Below are 22,240 nucleotides of genomic sequence, written 5' to 3'. Positions count from 1 at the left end.
GCCAGCCAAATCGCTGCCTCACAACAAGCTTCATTGGCTGCCCGCCTTTTCAGCGTCTCTTTATTTCAGGAACACAAAGAAGGCCCAGCCATCTCATCCCATCTCTGGCCGATCCGGCTCGCAGTGTAACCGGTGCGCACCAAAACGCCAACAGACGCCACGGGAATAATATCTGGATTCGATAAATGGGACTCCTCGTTTCTTTTTCTGGTCCCGATAAAATATTGAAAGTATGATCCCAACAATGGGCGCGGCCTTGTTTTAATTGCAGCCAGCGGGCCAGAGTGCCAGCACCGCCAGCACTGCCAGCACTGCTAGCGCACCCTCGTGGACCACCGGTCCGGTCCGGACCAGCCGGGCCAATCCGAACGCGCCGACACGGCGGGGTGTGACGCCGGCACGATGGCTCCCCGATGGCTCCCCCCGGATCACTGCGACACCTTGCCGCCGACCCCCCCCCCCCTTACCATCCCTAAAGCCCCCCATATGACCTGCTGACACGGCGGCGGCGCGATGCGAAAATCGCGCCGACCTGGCATCAGCGACTCACATATGTCGCTGGCTGCCCCCTCAACTCTCTCTCTCTCTCTCTCTCTCTCTCTCTCTCTCTCTCTCTCTCTCTCTCTCTCTCTCTCTCTCTCTCTCTCTCCCGCCTGGAGGCGTCCCGAGGGAGGAAGGAGCGGGACAGTCGGGAATTCTCGCGCGTTCATCACGTGCTGCATTTGACGCATTGCCGCTGCAGCCGTGGAGGAGAAAAGTCGGGGGGGGGGGATAATTTTGGGCAAACTTGCCTTTCTGATTAACGGGCTGGCCGCTGGCTGGCTTGTTCCTTGTTACGCCGCGAGCCGCGGCCGTGACCCGCCGAATGAATTTTCGGGCTGCTTTGCAGTGGCAGAGCCCGGCAGGGCGGGCCAGCGTCACCACGCCCTTCGCGAGGCCGCGAGGGCGGTCGCTCTGTTTTCGCTGCGCCCCGTCCCACCCCGCCCCGTGGTCCCGATTTTTATGTAAATCTCGGTGCTCATTTTTGTTTTCCTTTGGAGGCCGCGCCGCCCGCCGCGCTGTGTTTCGATAACAGCGCTGTGGCAGTGTGGCGGCGCGTTGCGGTCGGACAGGTTAAATTGTCCACCCGACGCGCCTCTCCTGCGATTCCACGCCCTTCCTCCCATTCCCCCTTTTATTCCGGACAATGTTAGAAAAAAAATTACGGGTTTACCGCGCCAGCGCTTTTAACGTTAATATGTATTTTTTTTTTTTTTTTTTTTTTGCTTTTTGGCCTCACGTATTTTAAGAGTCTATATCATTTCTCCTACCTAAATGTTCGCCTACCTGTCTATTTCGCCTACCTATATTTCGCCTACCTAATAAAAATATTGAATAAAAATATTCAATAAAATATTGCCATTTTTCGCCTACCTATAGTTCGCCTACCTAATAAAAAAATTAAATAAAAATATTCAACAAAAAAACAAAAAAATCGGCGGCAAAAAGTGGCAATACGAAAGTCTCAAGGAGACCCGCCGATCAGCTTCGGTGTTCTTATGGGAACCGGGCCTTCATCCGACGCTCCCTGCCGCGCAATTCGACAGATTAGTGGGTTCGTATTGGGCTGGCCCACCCGAAGTGCGCGCGGTTTCTGTGGTACAGTGAGAGTCCAGATTCAGAGGCCTTACCTCAGAGGGGTCACATTGGGTATTTGAACCCGCGACCCCGAGTGCCGAGTCTAGTCAACTCCTCTACCCTGACCGCTCAGCCACCGAACCAGCTTGTCGGCGGCGATGTCGCAACTCCTCTTGAGCTGCCGTTCGAGAAATCTGGTCCCGAAAAAAGGGTACTTTGAGCGGTCTCGAACCCGGGACCTGCCGCTTCCCACATCATGCTCTTAACCACTGAGCCACCGGGACGCCATAGCACCCGCCCTGCCTGCGCTGGTACTCAATCTTCTCTGGATATACCTCCCCAAGCAATTGGTCGCCGAAAAAATTGTGTATACTACCGGTCCCGAACCCGGGACCTGCTGCTTCCCACAACATGCTCTTAACCACTGAGCCACCGGGACGCCATGACACCCGCCCTGCCTGCGCTGGTACTCAATCTTCTCTGGATATACCTCCCCAAGCAATTGGTCGCCGAAAAAATTGTGTGTACAACCGGTCCCGAACCCGGGACCTGCCGCTTCCCACATCATGCTCTTAACCGCTGAGCCACCGGGACGCCATGGCACCCGCCTTGCCAGCGCTGGTACTTATTCCTCTCTGGATAGACCTCGTCAAGAAGTCGGTTCCCTCTGCCGAAAAATATGTTCATGGCACTAGCCTCGAACCCGAGACCTGCCAGTCAGGAACGCAGCACTCTAACCACGGCGCTACCAGGTTGCTATGCACGCCACTAACCTAGCGCCAAACTTCAATAGCCACCCATCTTGCTTGATGCTGGACAAATAATAACTTCGGCGATGGGGTGAGCGCTGTGCGTAGCAACCAAGTAGCGCTGTGGTAAGAGTGCTGCGTTTCTGACTGGCAGGTCTCGGGTTCGAGACTAGTACCATGACCATATTTTTCGGCAGAGGCAACCGACTTCTTGACGAGGTTTATTCGGAGAGGATTGAGTACCAGCGCTGGCAATGCGGGTGCCAAGGCGTCCCGGTGGCTCAGCGGTTAAGAGAATGATGTGGGAAGCGGCAGGTCCCGGGTTCGGGACCGGTTGTACACACAATTTTTTCGGCGACCAATTGCTTGGGGAGGTATATCTAGAGAAGATTGAGTACCAGCGCAGGCAGGGCGGGTGTCATGGCGTCCCGGTGGCTCAGTGGTTAAGAGCATGTTGTGGGAAGCAGCAGGTCCCGGGTTCGGGACCGGTAGTATACACAATTTTTTCGGCGACCTTGGGGAGGTATATCCAGAGAAGATTGAGTACCAGCGCAGGCAGGGCGGGTGCCATGGCGTCCCGGTGGCTCAGTGGTTAAGAGCATGATGTGGGAAGCGGCAGGTCCCGGGTTCGAGACCGCTCAAAATACCATTTTTTCGGGACCAGATTTCTCGAACGGCAGCTCAAGAGGAGTTGCGACATCGCCGCCGACAAGCTGGTTCGGTGGCTGAGCGGTCAGGGTAGAGGAGTTGACTAGACTCGGCACTCGGGGTCGCGGGTTCAAATACCCAATGTGACCCCTCTGAGGTAAGGCCTCTGAATCTGGACTCTCACTGTACCACAGAAACCGCGCGCACTTCGGGTGGGCCAGCCCAATACGAACCCACTAATCTGTCGAATTGCGCGGCAGGGAGCGTCGGATGAAGGCCCGGTTCCCATAAGAACACCGAAGCTGATCGGCGGGTCTCCTTGAGACTTTCGTATTGCCACTTTTTGCCGCCGATTTTTTTGTTTTTTTGTTGAATATTTTTATTTAATTTTTTTATTAGGTAGGCGAACTATAGGTAGGCGAAAAATGGCAATATTTTATTGAATATTTTTATTCAATATTTTTATTAGGTAGGCGAAATATAGGTAGGCGAAATAGACAGGTAGGCGAACATTTAGGTAGGAGAAATGAACAACTCCCTATTTTAACTTGTCCGTAAAAAAAATAAAAACGAAAATCCACGGGATGGCATCTACTTTGCGGCTTCCCTCCGCCCCTCCCCGTGCACTCTTAACGCAAAAACTTGCGGCAATCCGCAGTATAAAAAGTTGTGCCGATGCAGTCGTATAACCGAACCGGGTCGCCGCGTGGCGGGGCGGGGCGGGGCGGTGGCGCGGCACTGCGGTGCCGGTCTGTAGTTTGGACTTCGATGTCATGAAGGGACTCAATAATATTAAACTAAAACGCAGCCAGCGAAAAACAAAAGCGAGGCGGCGGAAAGGGGGAGGCAAAAGGGGCAGGAAAAAAAACACGGCTCGGCCGGGAGGGAGGGGTTATTGCGGGCGCTTCTTAAGGTAAAAGTGAAAGTGGTTATATCACACGGGCTTTATGTCCCCCTTTACGACTGCAATAGAGCCCCCCGGCCGAATGGAATGGCACTAGTTCCGGTGCCAAGCTCATCATTAGTCCACTTTTTTAATCTCTCCTCCTCCCCCTCCCCCTCTCCACGCTTCCACTGCACTGCCGCTGCTTGTTTCTGTTTTATCAATGGGCACGCCGCGTCCCGCACTCGCTGCAGCAGCAAGCAAAGCACGTCCTTCCTGCCTCCCGTCAAACCCCCGCATCCACCACAAAAAATTGTTTTCACTGCAATTAATTTGAAAAAAAAAATTGCAGTGACCTTGTTGCCGTACTTGTTGGAGGAACTAGCTTCCATGGTACCCAACCATCGTGATATCGCGGTGATAGTTCGACGGTAGTGGTTTTCGAGGGCTGTTCGAGACAATCGAAATCCGATCCCTACGACCGAACTGGATTTTTTTTCCTGTGCAGGACGATGGCGGCCTGTGTTCGCGAGTCCGGGGCGGCGCGGCGGCAGGCATTCCACCACGCAGCACGCAGTCCATGCCGGCGGCGCGCTGCGTGGCCATGGCGGACCGCAGTCAGTGGCCGCGGGACGAGGAGGGAGGTCGCTACCTCCTTGCGATGTAGGCTGGCGTCATAGCCGCCGGGTCGGCGACCCAGCGGGCCGATTCCGAAAAGCCGTCTGTCTCTCTCGCACCCTTGCGGAACGCCCTTCTATGGAGAGAGAGAGAGAGAGAGAGAGAGAGAGAGAGAGAGAGAGAGGCGCCCCGGGCTCGTGCTGGCTGGCGGACGGAAGGAAAGAGAGCACAGTCGAGCTCTCCGCTGGCGGGCCGGGCCGGGCGGGGCGGGGCGGGATGGGGCGGGGGTGGGCCGCCGGAACTGGGGTTGGGACAGAAGGAGAAGAAAGCGTACGTGAGGCGCCGATGACGCGAGTGCGGGTGAATCCCCCCAAGATTAAACGGTTCCCCCGCCCCCCGGACCCGCCCTTCCACAAACACACACACACTCATATATACAGACTCACACACACACACACACTCACAAACACAAACAAACACGCGCATCAGTTCGATATGGGCATGAGCGCGCTCGCGGGGCGCGGGGGGTGGGGGTGGGGGGTGGAGGGTGGACCTCTAATATTCGCAGCCCCAGCATTTTGCACCTCAGCCCGCCGGCAGTGGCACACTGCAACGCACAGTGGCGGCGAAGGGTGCGCAGTGTGCACTGTCTGAGTGCGCGTTTCGCAGCGGAGCGCGAAAGCCGCCGCCACACTGTTGGAGTGCACGCCGCCGGACAATTTGTTTGTTCGAGAGTTGTCAGGACTGCGACTAGAGTGGCCGAGGCAGGCCGAGCCGGGCGGCCCCCGCAGCCCCCCGCGGCCCTCGCAGCCCCGCGTTTTTATTGTGGACATCCCAAGGCCATAACAAGCATCCCGGCGGGGGGCATGCTGGGCCCCATCGGGGGCGTTGCCCCGCCGAGCAAGCCGCTTTCCTATTACCGAGGCCCCGTGTGTGTGCGCGGCTCGGCGCGCTCCGAGGGAACGGGCCCGGGTTCGATCCCCGCCTCCATCCGTCACGGAAACTAATTTTCCTTTCCCGCTGCGCTCGTTACTTGCAGCAATTAAGACCGCGTTTCCGACCCCGTAAACCGAAACGGATCATCGCTATGGAAACGCGTTAATTTACTTTTTTTTTTGCAGTGTGGCGAACGTGGCCTGGGCGGTTCTGCTGAGTAGACGCCTGAGCAGAACATTTTAATGAGTGACTCGTTTCCAATGGGCAGCCGAGTGATTTCGAAGAGAGGTGGCCTCTGTCTCGCTCGCACTGGCGGCGTCCCGAACGGGCGCGAGAGAGACAGAGCGACGAAGTTTCGCTCGACGTGCCGCCTCAGCAAGGGGTACGCGCAGGGGCGCCGGCCAGGCATGGCACTGCAGTGCGAAGCCGAGAGGAAAACACGAATCGGAGCGAGACGCCATTGACTCGTGGTTTCTGGTGATGACAAGGTAACTGGGTGAGACTCGATACGCGAATGTCGTTATCTCGACGGGAAACGCCGCGTTTATTTTCATTTTATTTTCATTTTATTTTAGTGTCATTCGGCGTGTCACTGTCGCGACAAAATAAGGGGGCAGCGAGCTCTTTGGTCGATTCAAAAGTTTGCCGGCGCGTTCCCCCCGCTTCCCTTTTTCCGAGCTGTAGCCACGGGGGTTGTGTCCCTCGCGGGTCGCGTCACGAGTTAGAGAGAGAGAGAGAGAGAGAGAGAGAGAGAGAGAGAGAGAGAGAGAGAGAGAGAGAGAGAGAGAGAGAGAGAGAGAGACCGGTGTCGCCAGGTCGCCGCGAGGCCGCGGGGGCCATTACCTCGGGCTGCCTTTGACTCATCAAAGTTGCTGCAGAATCCTGTATGAAGACGGGACAACGGGCGCCAAGTGGATGGGGAGGGGGTAATCTGGGGGTAAACGGCGTGGAAGGGGGCGGAAGGGGGGGGGGCGCTAATCTCGCAGCGAGCCCCAGTGGGGGCCCACCCTTCACTCCGGCAGCTTGCACTGTGCGTGTCGGAATACCAACACAGTCGGCGGGGCGGAGCACAGCGTGGCACAGCGTGGCACAGCGAAGCACAGCGCAACCTTTACCATGGCCCGGGCTGCTGCGGACTGACTCCGAGAATCGCTCTCGCCGCTCCGCCTCTCTCGCACCAACAGGCGGCGGCGCGTGAGCGCGAGAGAGACGCAGAGCGGCGGAAACGACTCCCGGAATCAGTCGGCCGGCACTGCTGGCATTCGGGCTGCTTTGCCGCTGCTCTGCCGCTCTGCTGCCGCTGCCTCCAGCCTCGCTGCCTCGCTGCCGCCTGCCCGCACCGGGAAGAAATCGGCAGCCATTTCTCAAACCGTCAGCGGAGATATCTAATCCAGACACAGGCCTGCGCGCTGCCGCCGGCCTGACCGGGCTTGGCGCGGCCTGGCCTGCGCTGCTGGCGCATACCTCTCCCAGCGAGCCCATGAAGCGGTCTCGCTGAAAAGTACACCGTGCAGAGCGAGGGAGACAGAGACACAGACTACCACTACCGCACGCTACATATCCCCTCTGTGAAACTGCGCGTCTTCGTATGCTCCAAGATTTGCCGGCAGCGTCCCATTCTATCTTATCGCTGTCACCACAGAGAGAGAGAGAGAGAGAGAGCCACACTCATGCAATTCATGCGCTGCCCTGCACCTCTCTCTCTCTCTCTCTCTCTCTCTCTCTCTCTCTCTCTCTCTCTCTCTCTCTCTCTCTCTCTCTCTCTCTCTCTCTCTCTCTCTCTCTCTCTCTCTGGCCAGCACCCGGGCTCGGAATAATTGTGCGAGGAGTGGCGGTGCGCGGGAAACATAATACGAGAACAAGGGGCAAGCGAACAAAAAAAAACGGATCGTGTTCTCAAAACTTGCGCACGCACGCGCGCGCTTGTGTGTGTGTTTGAGAGAGAAAGGGTGTGTGTGAGTGTGTGTGCGTCTCGGAGAATCGGACCGTGTCTCAGATTTGGCCCCGCAGTCCATAGGCCGGGACATGGGGCGGGGCAGCGCGTCCGAGAAACAGAAGCCGAAGCGGCTCTAGGGGTATTTCGCCGAGCCAGCCACGCTCGACGACGCGCCCCGCCCCGCCCCGCCCCCACGACCCAAACTCTGTCACTCGATACGTCCCGGGTCGTTCTGCCTCCACTCCACCTCCGCGAACGAAATTTCCTGCCTCTGTCCTTCACGCGCGCACACATATATACACGCATACAGTCACACTCTCACACACACACACACACACCCACACACCACACACACACACACACACACACACACACACACACACACACACACACACACACACACACACAAGGCCGGAAGAGTGCCCCTCCTGGGACTGACGATGTGAGCGATCGCACCTACCTCTTGCGCGTCATCGCCGATGTCTCTTTTGTCCCCTCCCTTTATTTTCCCTCTCCTTTGTGTCCGAGGCGTGGCGCGGCGTGCGGGTTGCATACGTGATCGGCGTGCCGTGAGCCGAGGAGATTTCGCTCCCCCCGGTGGGGCGGGGCGGGGCGGGGCGGGGCGCCCGGGAGGGAAGGTGGCTGCGCGCGCTACGCGCCACGCGGTGCTGAGTACCTGCAGTGGCTGCTGCAGGCTCCAGGGCCCCCCGCGCCTTGCCCCGCGCGCCCCGCCGCGATTGGCTGCCTGCGGAGACACCGTCCTCCGAACAGTGCTTTCGTCGCCGCGCCTCTGCCGCCGAGTGGTGACGTCACGCAAAACGCGAGGAGCGCGGCCGCCGTCTCTGCTCCGAACTGAACCGCTCCGTGCGCGCCCGCGGATTCGAGGATAGGCGACCCGCTACACTGTGGTGCGTTTTAAGGTGCGGTTGTAAGTGAGTAATGGTTTGCCTGCACGCTAGCACCAAAGTTACGTTTGTAGGACCATCCCGTTGAGGTGCGAGAGAGACGGAGCGACGAAGGCACAGGACGAGTAAGTGCGTAATCGAAATAGCTAGCGGCCATGCGCGGGAGCTCTCATCGGCTTCCGGTGCGCCAGCCCCAAATACCCACGGAGATGCTACACCAATAATCATTTGCACCACGCGCGCCATCCCGGGACGCACCGACGCAATGAAACGGCGCCTAAAAACGGGACACCCGACAAAACTATATTCAGCGCGGAGTGCTCGCGCCGCGCGCGCCGCGCGCGCGTACGCCGGGATACAAAGCGCTCCGAATGGCGTCGGGGGGAGGGGGAGGAGGGGGCACCTTTTCAAGCTCCGTTTTGGCGCGGCTGGTGCCTTTTCTTCTCCATTTTACATAAGACAGCCTGTTGCTTTTAGCCCCACCACGCCGCCGCCCCGCCGCGCCCCGCCCCGCCACGCCCCGCCACGCCACGCCCCGCCACGCCGCGCCCCGCCACGCCAGCATTCAGTCGGGGTCAGTGTATTGAATCCGAGTTGGCGGACACATTTCCACCGGCATGTTTTTCTCTTTCGCTCGCACGCGCGTCCCTCGCGGTGTGTGTGGGTGTGGACGTGCGTGCGTGTGTGCGTACCTGAGTGAACGGTTTAGGTGCAATCACAGGAAATCCTTGTTTCCACAAAAGCGAAATTTGTTTGGTCACGCCGACTAAGTTTGCCAAAGTGATGGAGGTATATTACGAAACCCCCGCAGGAAGCCCCGGGACGCCCTGGAACGCCCCGGCGCGATCGCCGGCCGGGCAAACACGCAGCATCCGCCACACACGGCGCGCGCATCGCGCACAGCGCCGTGGACTTATCCGAGATAGCGTCAGATTATTTTCAAATTTGCCGCGCGATCGCCGAGGCGCTATTGACACGCACGCTGCCGCGCGGCTCGGCCCCGGAATAGTCATGTAGGGCGGGGCGGGGCGAGGCGGGGCGGGGCGGGGCGGGGCGGGGCGGGGCAGGTTTACCCGCTGGGGGAGGGGGATTCGGGCCCGGGACGCCCGAGGCCGGAGGACAGAATAGCCGAGGATCCTGAGGCGGGCGATGGCTTGTCCCGGCCGCCCCACACTGCGATATTAATCAAAATTTACATTTAGCAGATGACTCGCCGGCTGCGAGGCAGGCCAGGCCGAGGAACAGGCGGGCGAGGCGGGCCGACGCGCCACCTGGCTTCCGCGTCAATGAGGTCAGGATGACGCCTGGCAAGGCGTGCCGCAGACCCGCGGCAGCACCGCGCTGCCAGTGTGTGCCAACGATGAATGTACCGGGGTACAGCCATCGCGCGACGGTTTCTTGCCGTATACGGTTTTTTTTGCCGTATACTTTACTTTTGCCGTATACGTTTTTTTTCGCCGTATACGTTTTTTTTGGGCCGTATACGTTTTTTTTGGCCGTATACGTTTTTTTTCGCCGTATACGTTTTTTTGCCGTATACGTTTTTTTTTTGCCGTAAAACGCGCCAGACCAGAGGCAGGCAGCCGAGCGGGGCGCATGTCCGGAACGGCGGGAAAAATGCCGGCAGAACGATCCGTTTCCTGGACGCGTCGCACGAGGCCGTCTGATAAAGACGTAATCAAGGACCATTTTACAGTCCGAAGATTGGGCGCAGCGGGAGGGGAGGGCCCCGAGGAGGTGGAGGGGGTGGGGGGGGGGGGGGAGGGGTGGAACTACATTTTCATTTATTTCGTTTCCGCGACCTTGGCCAGTCAGGGGCACTTGGTGGCACTTCAGGCTGCGACGCGCTGCGACGCGCAGAGATACACAAACAAAAGAACGAGCGCTCTCGCTTTCCCATCTGATGGGGACGACGGAAATTTAATTGGCTATCGGACTTTATTTGCTGACCCAGTTCCTTTTTTTTTCCTGCCGCCCCCTTAATTTTTCCCTTTTACTCGGCAAAGTGCCGCTGCTGGGGCCGGGCCGAGGGCGGCCCAGGGCCCGGCGGCGGGTCGGTGTGGCGGGCGGGGCGCGGCGCGCGCTTGCAGTGCAGACGCACTCCCTAATTGCTCTCGGTCGCTCATCCCGCGGTGTGCGATTGTTTTTATTCGCCCCGTCTCTCTCGCACCCGTGGGGCGTCCCGTAGGGGTGCGAGAGAGACAGAGAGAGAGGGCGACGCGGCGAAGCACTGTGCGGGTGGAATCGCTCTGCAGGCGCGGTCGCAGGACTCTAGCGGCAGACAGTGCCGCGGGTCGTCGGTCGGGCCGTCACTCTTTTATGGTGGAGCAGCCCGAGCTGCACCCCGCCGTTAACCGGGCGGCTGCCTCCCTGCCTGCCTGGCTGCCTGGCTGCCTGCCTGGCTGCCTGGCTGCCTGCCTGGCTGCCTGCCTGCCTGCCTGCCTGCCTGCCTGGCTGCCTGCCTGGCGGCGCGGCGACACAATGCCGCGTTCGGCAAGAAGGCGGCCTTTACGAGGGGCAGCACACAGCAGCACCTCTCACAGGAGAGAGAGCGAGACAGACAGCCACCGGGGTTCATTATCCGCCTTGCATCCGCGCTGTAGTTAGGGAGCCGCCAGGGCCTTGGCCAGGGCCGATCCCGAGAGAGAGAGAGAGAGAGAGAGAGAGAGAGAGAGAGAGAGAGAGAGAGAGAGAGAGAGAGAGAGAGAGAGAGAGAGAGAGAAGAGAGAGAGAGAGAGAGAGAGGGGGGGGGAGAGGGGGAGGGAGAGAGAGAGAGGCGGCACCGCAGTCGGGGCGAGCCGGCAATCCGCCAGGTGCATTCGGGTGCGATAAGACGACGGTCTCAAGGCGCCGCTGACGGCGGCGGGGCGCTGCAGTCAGCCAACAAGTCTGCGAAAGAGACCAGACCGCCCTTTGGGTGCCGTTCGTGTCACAGCCTCCGAGCTGTGCGATCCGACACGGCTCTGCGTTCCTGGAGCACAACCAGGTCGCCGCCATTAGACGACGCGGAGACGAAGCCTGAGCCGCTCCGTGTGAGCCGCCGAGGCCTGCCAAAGCCGCGGATGCAGCTCGCGCGGGCCGCCGCCATCGCCGCTTCAAGCCGCCACGGAGGTGCTTCTCGTGGAGCCGCACGAGGCGGGCCGTGCTGGCACCCGAAGCAACAAGCCGCCCGAATTCGTACGAAATCCGAGACATTTGGGAAATGCGCACGCCACTTCTTCTGGCCGGTGTTCCGCATCCCCACGTGCCGCCCCCTAAAACCCTTTGGGTTAATGGTTGGGCGCCGAGGGCGGGGGCGGCGGGGGTGGCGGGGGCGGCAAAGGGGTGGCTCCGCCAACCATCTTTTTCTTGTGGCCTCGTTTCTAGAGTCGCTCTGGCTCTCTCTTTCTCTCACTCACTCTCCCCCCTCAAAAAAAGAGAAAAACTTAGCGCGCACGAACTGCTGGCACCCACCCACAAACCACCCCTTCCTTCAAATCAGCCGCAACCCCCTGCCGCCGCCGCCGCTGCCGCTGCTCCGTGCTGCTCCCCCAGGCGGACGTTTTAAAGCAGATTCTCTCCGCGAGCGACAGCGTTGGTTATTTCTGTCGTAACATTAGGCCGCTGCGAAAGCCCTTGCCGCGGCGAGGCTGCGAGGCGACACGACGACGACGCTCGGGGTCTACAAGGCCATCGAGTTAACCAACGCGCGCCCTCATCGGGCAGCCTGCACTGGAAAAAAGGGGGAGACAGCTCGACTGGTGTCTGGGCGAGTGTTGTCACATTCGTTCAACGCGAAAAAAAACCATGAATCTGACAGTTGGGTTTCGCTTTGAGAGTCTGTTACACAACAAGTCATTTGAATCGATTTCTTTATTTCACAGCATCGCTGCCCTGCCAGGACGTTTCGGTACAGCGGGCTGCAGTGCGCGTAGTCGTCCTGCGAATAAGTCAAGCCGAGTCGCACGCCAGTGGCCAAACAGGCAGGGCGGCCGGGCAGGGCAGGCAGGCAGGGCAGGCAGGCAGGCAGGCAGGGCAGGCAGGCAGGCAGGCAGGCAGGCAGGCAGGCAGGCAGGCAGGCAGGCAGGCAGGCAGGCAGGCAGGCAGGCAGGCAGGCAGGCAGGCAGGCAGGCAGGCAGGCAGGCAGGCAGGCAGGCAGGGCAGGCAGGCAGGCAGGCAGGCAGGCAGGCAGGCAGGCAGGCAGGCAGGCAGGCAGGCAGGGCAGGCAGGCAGGGCAGGCAGGCAGAGGCAGGCAGGCAGGCAGGCAGGCAGGCAGGCAGGCAGGCAGGCAGGCAGGCAGGCAGGCAGGCGGCAGGCAGGCAGGCAGGCAGGCAGGCAGCGCAGGCAGGCAGGCAGGCAGGCAGGCAGGCAGGCAGGCAGGCAGGCAGGCAGGCAGGAGGCAGCAGCAGCAGGCAGGCAGGCAGGCAGGCGGGCAGGCAGGCAGGCAGGCAGGCAGGCAGGCAGGCAGGCAGGCAGGCAGGCAGGCAGGCAGGCAGGGCCCGGGGGAAGGCCAAAGGCTCGGAGGTGGCCAGCCCGAGCAGCCAGCCAGCCAGCCGGGGGTGGCCGGGGGCAAGGGTGGCCAAGTCAGGCGGGGCTGGCAGGGCTGGCAGGCCGTGGGAGCGGCGGCCACTCGCCGCAAGATGGACGGTGCTTGTTCTATACGTATTGTGTGTCCTGTACGTCCCAGCCTCCCGAGACGAGCACCGACGGACACACACACACACACAACGCCGAGAGCTAGGGCCTAAGTGCAAGGGGGATGAGCTGGCCACAACACCGAGCCAGGCGTCGAATCCCCCCCACCCCCACCCCCTGGCTAAACCTACAACTCCTTCCGCGTTGCCACCCCCGGCGATATTCCAACCCCCGACCCGCCCCACTTGTGTCCTCCGCCCTCATTGAGAACATCCAAGTGGTCCACAAATCGGACATGCACTCAAATTACACTCGGCCCCATGTGCGTGCGCGCGCGCCTGTGTGTGTGTGTATGTGTGTGCGTGTGTGCGTGTGTGCGGGGGGGCAACGCCTGTAATGGCGGGTCCGGGGAGACATGGGCCTGGCGTACAAGGTCGAGCCCACCTAGCCCATCCCCGGGAGATGCTTGTCCCATGCACACCCACACACACACACTCGCCCGGGGCGCGGCCTTGGCGCAGCGAGCACACACGCGTCGTCATGCGACGGCCTTTTGGGCGTGTGTGTGTGTGTGCTGGTAGTGTGTCTCTGTATGTGAGCACGCCTGCCTGTCGAGGTGCACCCGCTGCAGATAGAGAGTGACACACACGGTGCAGGCCGTGCGCCACTGTGCGCCACTGTGCGCGTTTTCCCGCTTTTCAGCTGTCGGCTTGCGCGGCTTGCGCGGCGTGCAGCTTGCGCACTCCACTCCAGCGTCCGGGACTCCGGGCAGGCGGCGCGGCGGCGCGGCGGCTTCCACGCGACACTCCGGGAGAAAACAGCCCAGCTTGCTTTTTTGCTTCCCAGGGGACTGGAAATCGCGCGCGCGTTCGGACACCGAGTCTCCAGTGGCGGATCCAGTGGCGTTTGTGTGTGTGTGTGTGTGGGGGGGGGGGGCTGGAGGCCATGGCCCCCACCACTTTAGATCTGGTACCACCCTGAACGTAGGCGACCTGCACGACACTCCGCCCGAAGGTGCGGGTAAAAGGTGTGACCGAGGCCCTCGCCGAAAAACGACTCCACAGCCGCCGCTGGCCGCGTCTCTGCCTTTTCCGTTTCATCGTTCCCCTTTTTTCCGCGTGAGATGGACGCGGAGGAGAGGGCTTCCCGGAAACAGAGGGTGGTGGGGACGGACCGGCGGGGCGGGGTAGCGGGGGCCCTCCGCAGCGGGCGACGCCAGCCGAGCCAGCAGAAACCAACAGATTGCAAAATAAGTGAACGACTTTTTGATTCTTTCTCGCCTTGTTCGGTGCTGCCGCCGCACACCGCCTTCTCCTCCTTCTTCTCCTTCTTCGCGCGGCCCCTCCAGGCATCGCGCGGTGCGGCGTGGAGCGCTCCCCTCGGCTGGAAGGCCGTGAGCCGAGCCGAAGCCCGCCTGATGGTAAGAAGAGAAGGGATTGGCTGACTTGCGGTCCTCGCGACCCTGGCGGGGCGCGGCGCGGCGGGGCTCAGGTCGCACGCATTGGCGTGTGTGGCTTGGCAATGCAGACCTCGCGCCGGCCCACCGCATTTTAAAAACTTGGCGCCAACTCCGTCGCGTCGCCAGCCGCTGCGAGCCGAGTGGAGCGGCGGGGCCGTGGCGGGGCTGGGGCGGACGGGGCTGACGGGGCGAGCAGGGTGCGAGGGTTCCGTCGTTCCGTCCGCGCCGCCCCGCCAGATGGCGCCAGCCAGCTGCATCAATCCCACACTGTTTGCAGAGCCAACGGCCGGCAGAAACAGCAAAAAAGAAAAAAAAATGAGTGGGGATTCGAAGCCCCGCCCGCCACATTGAAGGCCGCGCGGGGTGTTGTTCCTTGTCGGAGGCGAAAGCTACGACGAGATTTCACTTTTAAATGGCGTGGAAATGACTCCCCAAGGCGAGGTGGAGGACCCCTTCCCCTCCTCCCCCTCGCCGCCGCCAGAACCTGATGCACGGAGGGGAAGGAAGCCCATCGAATGCCAACTGCTCCTTGGGGGACGCTTGCCCGATGCGCTCCGTCGGTCGCCTCGCCTCAAAGCCACTGCGTGCTTCCCCGCCGTCATCAAGACCGCCGCGGAGGCCGCCACGGCCACGGCGTGGGCGTGCCTGCGTGCCTGCGTGCTGGGGCAGGTTTCTCTGTGCGTTGTACAGCCAAGTCCAGAGCCCATCTCGTCGTCCGCGGCACTGCAAACCCATCTACATTTGCAGTGGGCGCGCTGGTGCAGCGCGGCCTAGTTCCAGGGCGACAAGATGGCGGCCTGCTGGCCGGCAGAACAAGGGGGCGGGGCGGGGGAACGATTTGGCTGGAGGAGGTTTCGAGTTTTGTTAAGCAATATATCAAATTCCATCAGTTGGCTCCAGGCCCATGAATCAGCGGGCCAGCCCCGTGGCGCCGCCTGGCGGTGGAGGCCAGCACCGCGCCAAGCCGCGCCAAGCCCAGCCCACTGGCAGAGGTGAGAAGCAGCCATCCTTACCTCGGCCACGTCGGCGGAGTGAGCGATCGCCTCTCTCTCTCTCTCTCTCTCTCTCTCTCTCTCTCTCTCTCTCTCTCTCTCTCTCTCTTCTCTCTAGGCGCAGTTTGATGCGAGGGATGTTGTACACAACATGCCGCGCGCGTGAGTTGGCGGCTCAGCTGTGTCTGCGACTGTCTGCCCGGGAGAGCTCCGGGCGGCCCGCGGGGACAGAGGGGAGGGGGAGGAGGGGAGCAGGGCCGCAGGGGATGCAGTCACACTGTAGTTGAAAGACTGGGTCAAAGTTCTCCCTCCCCGCCCAGGGAGTGGGAGAGAGGTGAATCAAACGGGCGCTGCACGGCGGGGCGCGCGGTACGACAACGGTGTAAGTCTGCCGCGGGTTATCTGGGCCAAGCGCGCGGGCGGACTACGTACCTGGGCTGCACGCAACGAAAGCACTCCTCGTCGTTTCGTATTTTCTTGTTTTCCATCCTGGTCCATCAAAACCCTCATACGCGGTGCGCACCTCAATTTCGTATTTTTGCAAACAGGAAAACGGGAAATTGAAAAATCATTTCGCGGATGAAAGGAGCGACAATATCCTGCATAGCGGGCCGCGTGTAGGCAAGGCAGGTGAGAGAGATAGAAAATGATGAGAGAAAGGAGAGAGGGAAAACGGCAAATGCAGAATCGATGAAAACAAACTGAAAGTCCAGTCAAGTGAGCGGACACGCAGCGATTAGGTTGCTGGAGCCAAATGCACGGGAGGCTCTCCCAGGCCGCTCACGTCTTTTCCGTCGCGCTGCAGTCCAGAGCAGACGCAAATCCCAGGGTCGTTTTCGGCGCTCTGTCTCTCTCGCACTCACGGGAAGGGTCCCACGCGAGAGAGCCAGAGCGCGGGGCGCCCCATGAGTGCGAGAGAGACAGCCCGACGAAAACGACTCTCGGAATCAGTGTGCAGTGCAGGCTCAGCAGTCCCATTTAATTGCATCACTGTGCAAGCACCTTTGCTGCTCGCGCTGCCTCGCTGGCAGACCTCGTAAGGATTCCCGGCGTCGCGGCTCGGCGGCTTGGCGGCACCAGACCCCGCTACCGCCTTGTGCTGCAGAATCAGCAGCGGATTACCGGGCATTAAGTCAATGAAGCTCGCGTTTCCGATATGCAGCGTGTATCCTTTCCGTACCCGATCAGCACACGTCCGGCATTTCCTCTCCCTCTCCCACTCTCCCGCACACACGGTCCAGGCCCAGCCAGCGTGCCCGGCAAAAGTCAGACCCCCTTCACCTGTCGCCCCGAGCGCGGGGGTCCGCCTTGGTCCGGCGGGCTGCAGCCTGCTCTCTGTCTCGCTCGCACCCGAGCGGCACGCCGGCACGCCCCGCCAGTGCGAGGGAGACGAGCGGCGTCCGGAACGAGCGGCCAGTGTGAGTTATGGGCGCACCTGGAACAAAAGGCGAGGGCCGTGAGGTGTCTGCGGCAGGAAGGCGAGGCGTGGCTCGCCGGCAAGGCTCGCCGGCAAGGCGGGGCGAGTGAGGCCGAATATGCGCGGACAACGCGGACGGACATCGGCCCGAGCTTGGCAAACACAGCCGGGAAAAGGGGCCGGCACCAGCCGCGCATCCACAGGAGGGGGAAGGGGGTGAAAATTAGGCAAAAGGCCTCGCTTTGCCACTGTGGGCAACACTTGCGACATCCCCCTGCCATCCGTTCCTGGATCCGCCCTTGCGCGTGTGGTCTGGGCAGACACAGCGCGCCGCCAGCGTCGCCGCCGCGACATCGTTTACTTTGGCAAGACATACACAAAGCCTACAATTACGAGCCCGGTCGTAAATAGCGCAGCGGCGTCTGTCTGCCCCGCGCGGGCAGACGGACGGGCGGACAGACAGACAGGCCGGGGCCGTAAAACAGTTGCTCGCTGTCATTTCATTTCTTGTTCCGCGGGGCCGCCATGCCCTCGGCAATGCCCTCGGCAATGCCCTCGGCCGCCGCCATGGCCATTGCCCTGATTCCGGGGCTCTACCGAGGGCCCCGGGGGCTCGGCCGTGGCCGGACAGTTTGGGGCGCTGTGCAGGCTCTGCAGGCCCTGCAGGCTCTGCAGTGGGGCAGCGGGCAGCCGGACCGGAAGTGGAGGCGCTTCCCCTTGCCGCCGCCTGGAGGCGCTGCAGGCGCTGCAGCAGACGACGCTGTCTCTCTCGCACCTGGGACGCCCCACGGGTGCGAGGGAGACAGAGCGACAGGCGCTGATTCAGTCAGGTAATTATGACGCGCGGGTTCTTATTGCTCGGGATTAGAGCTGCCGCGCTCCACCGTAAAGGCCAACGGGCCAGTAAAGCCCGAGATGGCTGCAGAGATGATGGCAGTTTGGCGTGTGCAATCCCAGAGCATGCTTCCGGGCCGCCTCGGCCGCCTCGGCACAGTGCCCAATAACAACCCCATGCCTGTTTCAAAATCACATATCGCGCTGTCGCTACAACGCTGGCGCCCCCGCCCCGCGACGCGTGTTCCCCGCTTATCTGCGTGCGATAAGCCTGCCCGGCCTGCCCGCGCCGCCTGGGCGTGGCGCGGCGTGCCGTGAGGGACGCCAATCAAGTGCAGTTCGCAACAAACTTCGGCCGTCACGATACGACGCGGCCTTTTCCAAAGACGTCCTCCTTAAACGGGCTGCCGGCCTCCTTCTGGAACGGCGCGGGGGCCGCATCGCAAAAAAGGAAAAACAAAGAAAGGAGGAAAAAATAGGAAGAAGGCGGAGAGAAACAAATAAAAAGACGCGAGGGCGAGTCAACTTTCCGGGATGTCAACAGTGTCCGTCCGATACAGCGATGCCGAGCGACGCAGCAGCATCGGCCGGCGTCGTCCGGCCCTCGCTCCGTCCGGCCGACCAGCGCCACCGACCTTGAAAGCGGCAACGCGGGAGCGTCAGTGTACTTTTCAAAAAGGAAATCTCTGAAATTGCCGCGCAAAGTTTGTTGGGGAAGAGTCGAAAAACTCCAAATTCTTCAATGTATCTACTTTGAATAAGTTTCCAGCATTTCTTTTTTTTTAAACTCGCGCGGCGGAGCTCTGTCGCGATCTTTCCGTGATTTTGCAACTGTTGCGGTAACAACATGCGGGCTAGCAGCTGCTTCCAATCCCCCAATCTGCGAGAGTGGGACAGAGACCGGTGCGCTCTGCGAGGCTGGCTGGGACTGTCAGGGCGTGCCGGCGTGCCTTAAAGCGGCAAAGGTGGGTTTTGCAGTGGGGAGGCTTCCTAACACTAGCAGCGGCGCCGGGACTGGATTTTCGAAAGCGAAGCCCCGGACAGTCTCGCCGCTAGTGTGATACGCCCTGGCTCCGTGCTGCCGCCGCTGTGGCGCCGCTGTGGCGCTCGGGGTCGGCCGGGGTCAGGCCCTCCGGGGCTGCGGTTTGGGCCGGCTCGTTCGAACACCAACTAAACGGCTCCCAGCCGGCGCCGAGTCCTTGTTGTTGGTAAATTCAGTTGGCGCTGTGCCGACCACGCACGCGGGGCGCGCGGTACTCCCAAAAAGCCGCGCGCGACACGACGCGCGCACCCCGCCCCCAAAGCAGCGGGGAAGTAACGGCTGCCCCGTGTTGTTTTTGATACAGCTGTAGTAACGCAGTTCATACGGCGCAGGTGTCCAACAAGAGCGTGATGATGCACTCTGCTGCTCGATCTGCATGGCTGCACGCCGCCCGACCCCCCTCCTCGTGCACCTCGTGGACATGTGTGGTTTGTGTCCTCATATGTCTCCTCAGTAATAGCAAAAGTTGCAGCCCGTAACTCTGGCGGTACATTATCTGCAGGCGGTGTGGTGCGGGGCGGGGCGGGGCAGCACATGACGGGAGTTGTTCATTTCTCCTACCTAAATGTTCGCCTACCTGTCTATTTCGCCTACCTATATTTCGCCTACCTAATAAAAATATTGAATAAAAATATTCAATAAAATATTGCCATTTTTCGCCTACCTATAGTTCGCCTACCTAATAAAAAAATTAAATAAAAATATTCAACAAAAAAACAAAAAAATCGGCGGCAAAAAGTGGCAATACGAAAGTCTCAAGGAGACCCGCCGATCAGCTTCGGTGTTCTTATGGGAACCGGGCCTTCATCCGACGCTCCCTGCCGCGCAATTCGACAGATTAGTGGGTTCGTATTGGGCTGGCCCACCCGAAGTGCGCGCGGTTTCTGTGGTACAGTGAGAGTCCAGATTCAGAGGCCTTACCTCAGAGGGGTCACATTGGGTATTTGAACCCGCGACCCCGAGTGCCGAGTCTAGTCAACTCCTCTACCCTGACCGCTCAGCCACCGAACCAGCTTGTCGGCGGCGATGTCGCAACTCCTCTTGAGCTGCCGTTCGAGAAATCTGGTCCCGAAAAAATGGTATTTTGAGCGGTCTCGAACCCGGGACCTGCCGCTTCCCACATCATGCTCTTAACCACTGAGCCACCGGGACGCCATGGCACCCGCCCTGCCTGCGCTGGTACTCAATCTTCTCTGGATATACCTCCCCAAGCAATTGGTCGCCGAAAAAATTGTGTATACTACCGGTCCCGAACCCGGGACCTGCTGCTTCCCACATCATGCTCTTAGCCACTGAGCCACCGGGACGCCATGGCACCCGCCCTGCCTGCGCTGGTACTCAATCTTCTCTGGATATACCTCCCCAAGGTCGCCGAAAAAATTGTGTATACTACCGGTCCCGAACCCGGGACCTGCTGCTTCCCACATCATGCTCTTAGCCGCTGAGCCACCGGGACGCCATGGCACCCGCCCTGCCTGCGCTGGTACTCAATCTTCTCTGGATATACCTCCCCGAGCAATTGGTCGCCGAAAAAATTGTGTATACTACCGGTCCCGAACCCGGGACCTGCCGCTTCCCACATCATTCTCTTAACCGCTGAGCCACCGGGACGCCTTGGCACCCGCATTGCCAGCGCTGGTACTCAATCCTCTCCGAATAAACCTCGTCAAGAAGTCGGTTGCCTCTGCCGAAAAATATGGTCATGGTACTAGTCTCGAACCCGAGACCTGCCAGTCAGGAACGCAGCACTCTAACCACTGCGCTACTTGGTTGCTACGCACAGCGCTCACCCCATCGCCGAAGTTATTATTTGTCCAGCATCAAGCAAGATGGGTGGCTATTGAAGTTTGGCGCTAGGTTAGTGGCGTGCATAGCAACCTGGTAGCGCCGTGGTTAGAGTGCTGCGTTCCTGACTGGCAGGTCTCGGGTTCGAGGCTAGTGCCATGAGCATATTTTTCGGCAGAGGCAACCGACTTCTTGACGAGGTCTATCCAGAGAGGAATAAGTACCAGCGCTGGCAAGGCGGGTGCCATGGCGTCCCGGTGGCTCAGCGGTTAAGAGCATGATGTGGGAAGCGGCAGGTCCCGGGTTCGGGACCGGTTGTACACACAATTTTTTCGGCGACCAATTGCTTGGGGAGGTATATCCAGAGAAGATTGAGTACCAGCGCAGGCAGGGCGGGTGTCATGGCGTCCCGGTGGCTCAGTGGTTAAGAGCATGTTGTGGGAAGCAGCAGATCCCGGGTTCGGGACCGGTAGTATACACAATTTTTTCGGCGACCAATTGCTTGGGGAGGTATATCCAGAGAAGATTGAGTACCAGCGCAGGCAGGGCGGGTGCCATGGCGTCCCGGTGGCTCAGTGGTTAAGAGCATGATGTGGGAAGCGGCAGGTCCCGGGTTCGAGACCGCTCAAAATACCATTTTTTCGGGACCAGATTTCTCGAACGGCAGCTCAAGAGGAGTTGCGACATCGCCGCCGACAAGCTGGTTCGGTGGCTGAGCGGTCAGGGTAGAGGAGTTGACTAGACTCGGCACTCGGGGTCGCGGGTTCAAATACCCAATGTGACCCCTCTGAGGTAAGGCCTCTGAATCTGGACTCTCACTGTACCACAGAAACCGCGCGCACTTCGGGTGGGCCAGCCCAATACGAACCCACTAATCTGTCGAATTGCGCGGCAGGGAGCGTCGGATGAAGGCCCGGTTCCCATAAGAACACCGAAGCTGATCGGCGGGTCTCCTTGAGACTTTCGTATTGCCACTTTTTGCCGCCGATTTTTTCGTTTTTTTGTTGAATATTTTTATTTAATTTTTTTATTAGGTAGGCGAACTATAGGTAGGCGAAAAATGGCAATATTTTATTGAATATTTTTATTCAATATTTTTATTAGGTAGGCGAAATATAGGTAGGCGAAATAGACAGGTAGGCGAACATTTAGGTAGGAGAAATGATATAGACTCCACATGACTCCGCAGCGCTAAAAAGGTTGCCTAACTGGAGGGACAGGAGGTCGGGAGAAGACGAAGGGGGCAGGGCTTTGCGGGCTTTGGCGGCTTCACACCCCAGCGAGCCCCAACGAGGCCCCCAGGTGTACCTCATCGTCGATTTCAGGTGGGGTCAGCAGTTCGTCCGCGGCAGCAGCTGGACCCTCTTTCTCACTCACTCTCCGGCGGCACAATGCCATGCCTCACCGAGAGAAATCCGCCGGCCGCAGCAAGCCGCAGCCCTCGTAGCGCCCCGGGGCCTACACCGTGTCATTGCCACGTCGCGAGACAAACAGGCAGGCAGTTAGGCCGCGCACGTACCTCTCAAGCACGAGGCAATCAAGACGAAGGCGGCAACGGCCTCGTGTAGCGGAGAGCCAGAGTGTCGAGCGCGGCCAGAGTGTCGAGCGCGGCCAGAGTGTCGAGCGCGGCCAGAGTGTCGAGCGCGGCCAGAGTGTCGAGCGCGGCCAGAGTGTCGAGCGCGGCCAGAGTGTCGAGCGCGGCCAGAGTGTCGAGCGCGGCCAGAGTGTCGAGCGCGGCCAGAGTGTCGAGCGCGGCCAGAGTGTCGAGGCGGCCAGAGTGTCGAGCGCGGCCAGAGTGTCGAGCG

The 22,240-nt window shown here is 60.3% G+C and overlaps 1 protein-coding gene across 1 annotated transcript in view; it reads right to left on the bottom strand.

Annotated features, from left to right (window-relative positions):
• LOC117646232 (amphoterin-induced protein 2) overlaps positions 1-22,240 on the bottom strand; it is a 208,054-nt gene that overhangs the window by 103,370 nt on the left and 82,444 nt on the right. The window lies entirely within an intron of this gene.

Source organism: Thrips palmi, unplaced genomic scaffold, assembly GCF_012932325.1.
Source record: "Thrips palmi isolate BJ-2018 unplaced genomic scaffold, TpBJ-2018v1 HiC_scaffold_19, whole genome shotgun sequence".
Taxonomy (NCBI): domain Eukaryota; kingdom Metazoa; phylum Arthropoda; class Insecta; order Thysanoptera; family Thripidae; genus Thrips; species Thrips palmi.
Note: the sequence above shows the minus strand (reverse complement) of the source record. Positions and strands in the feature narration are given on the sequence as shown.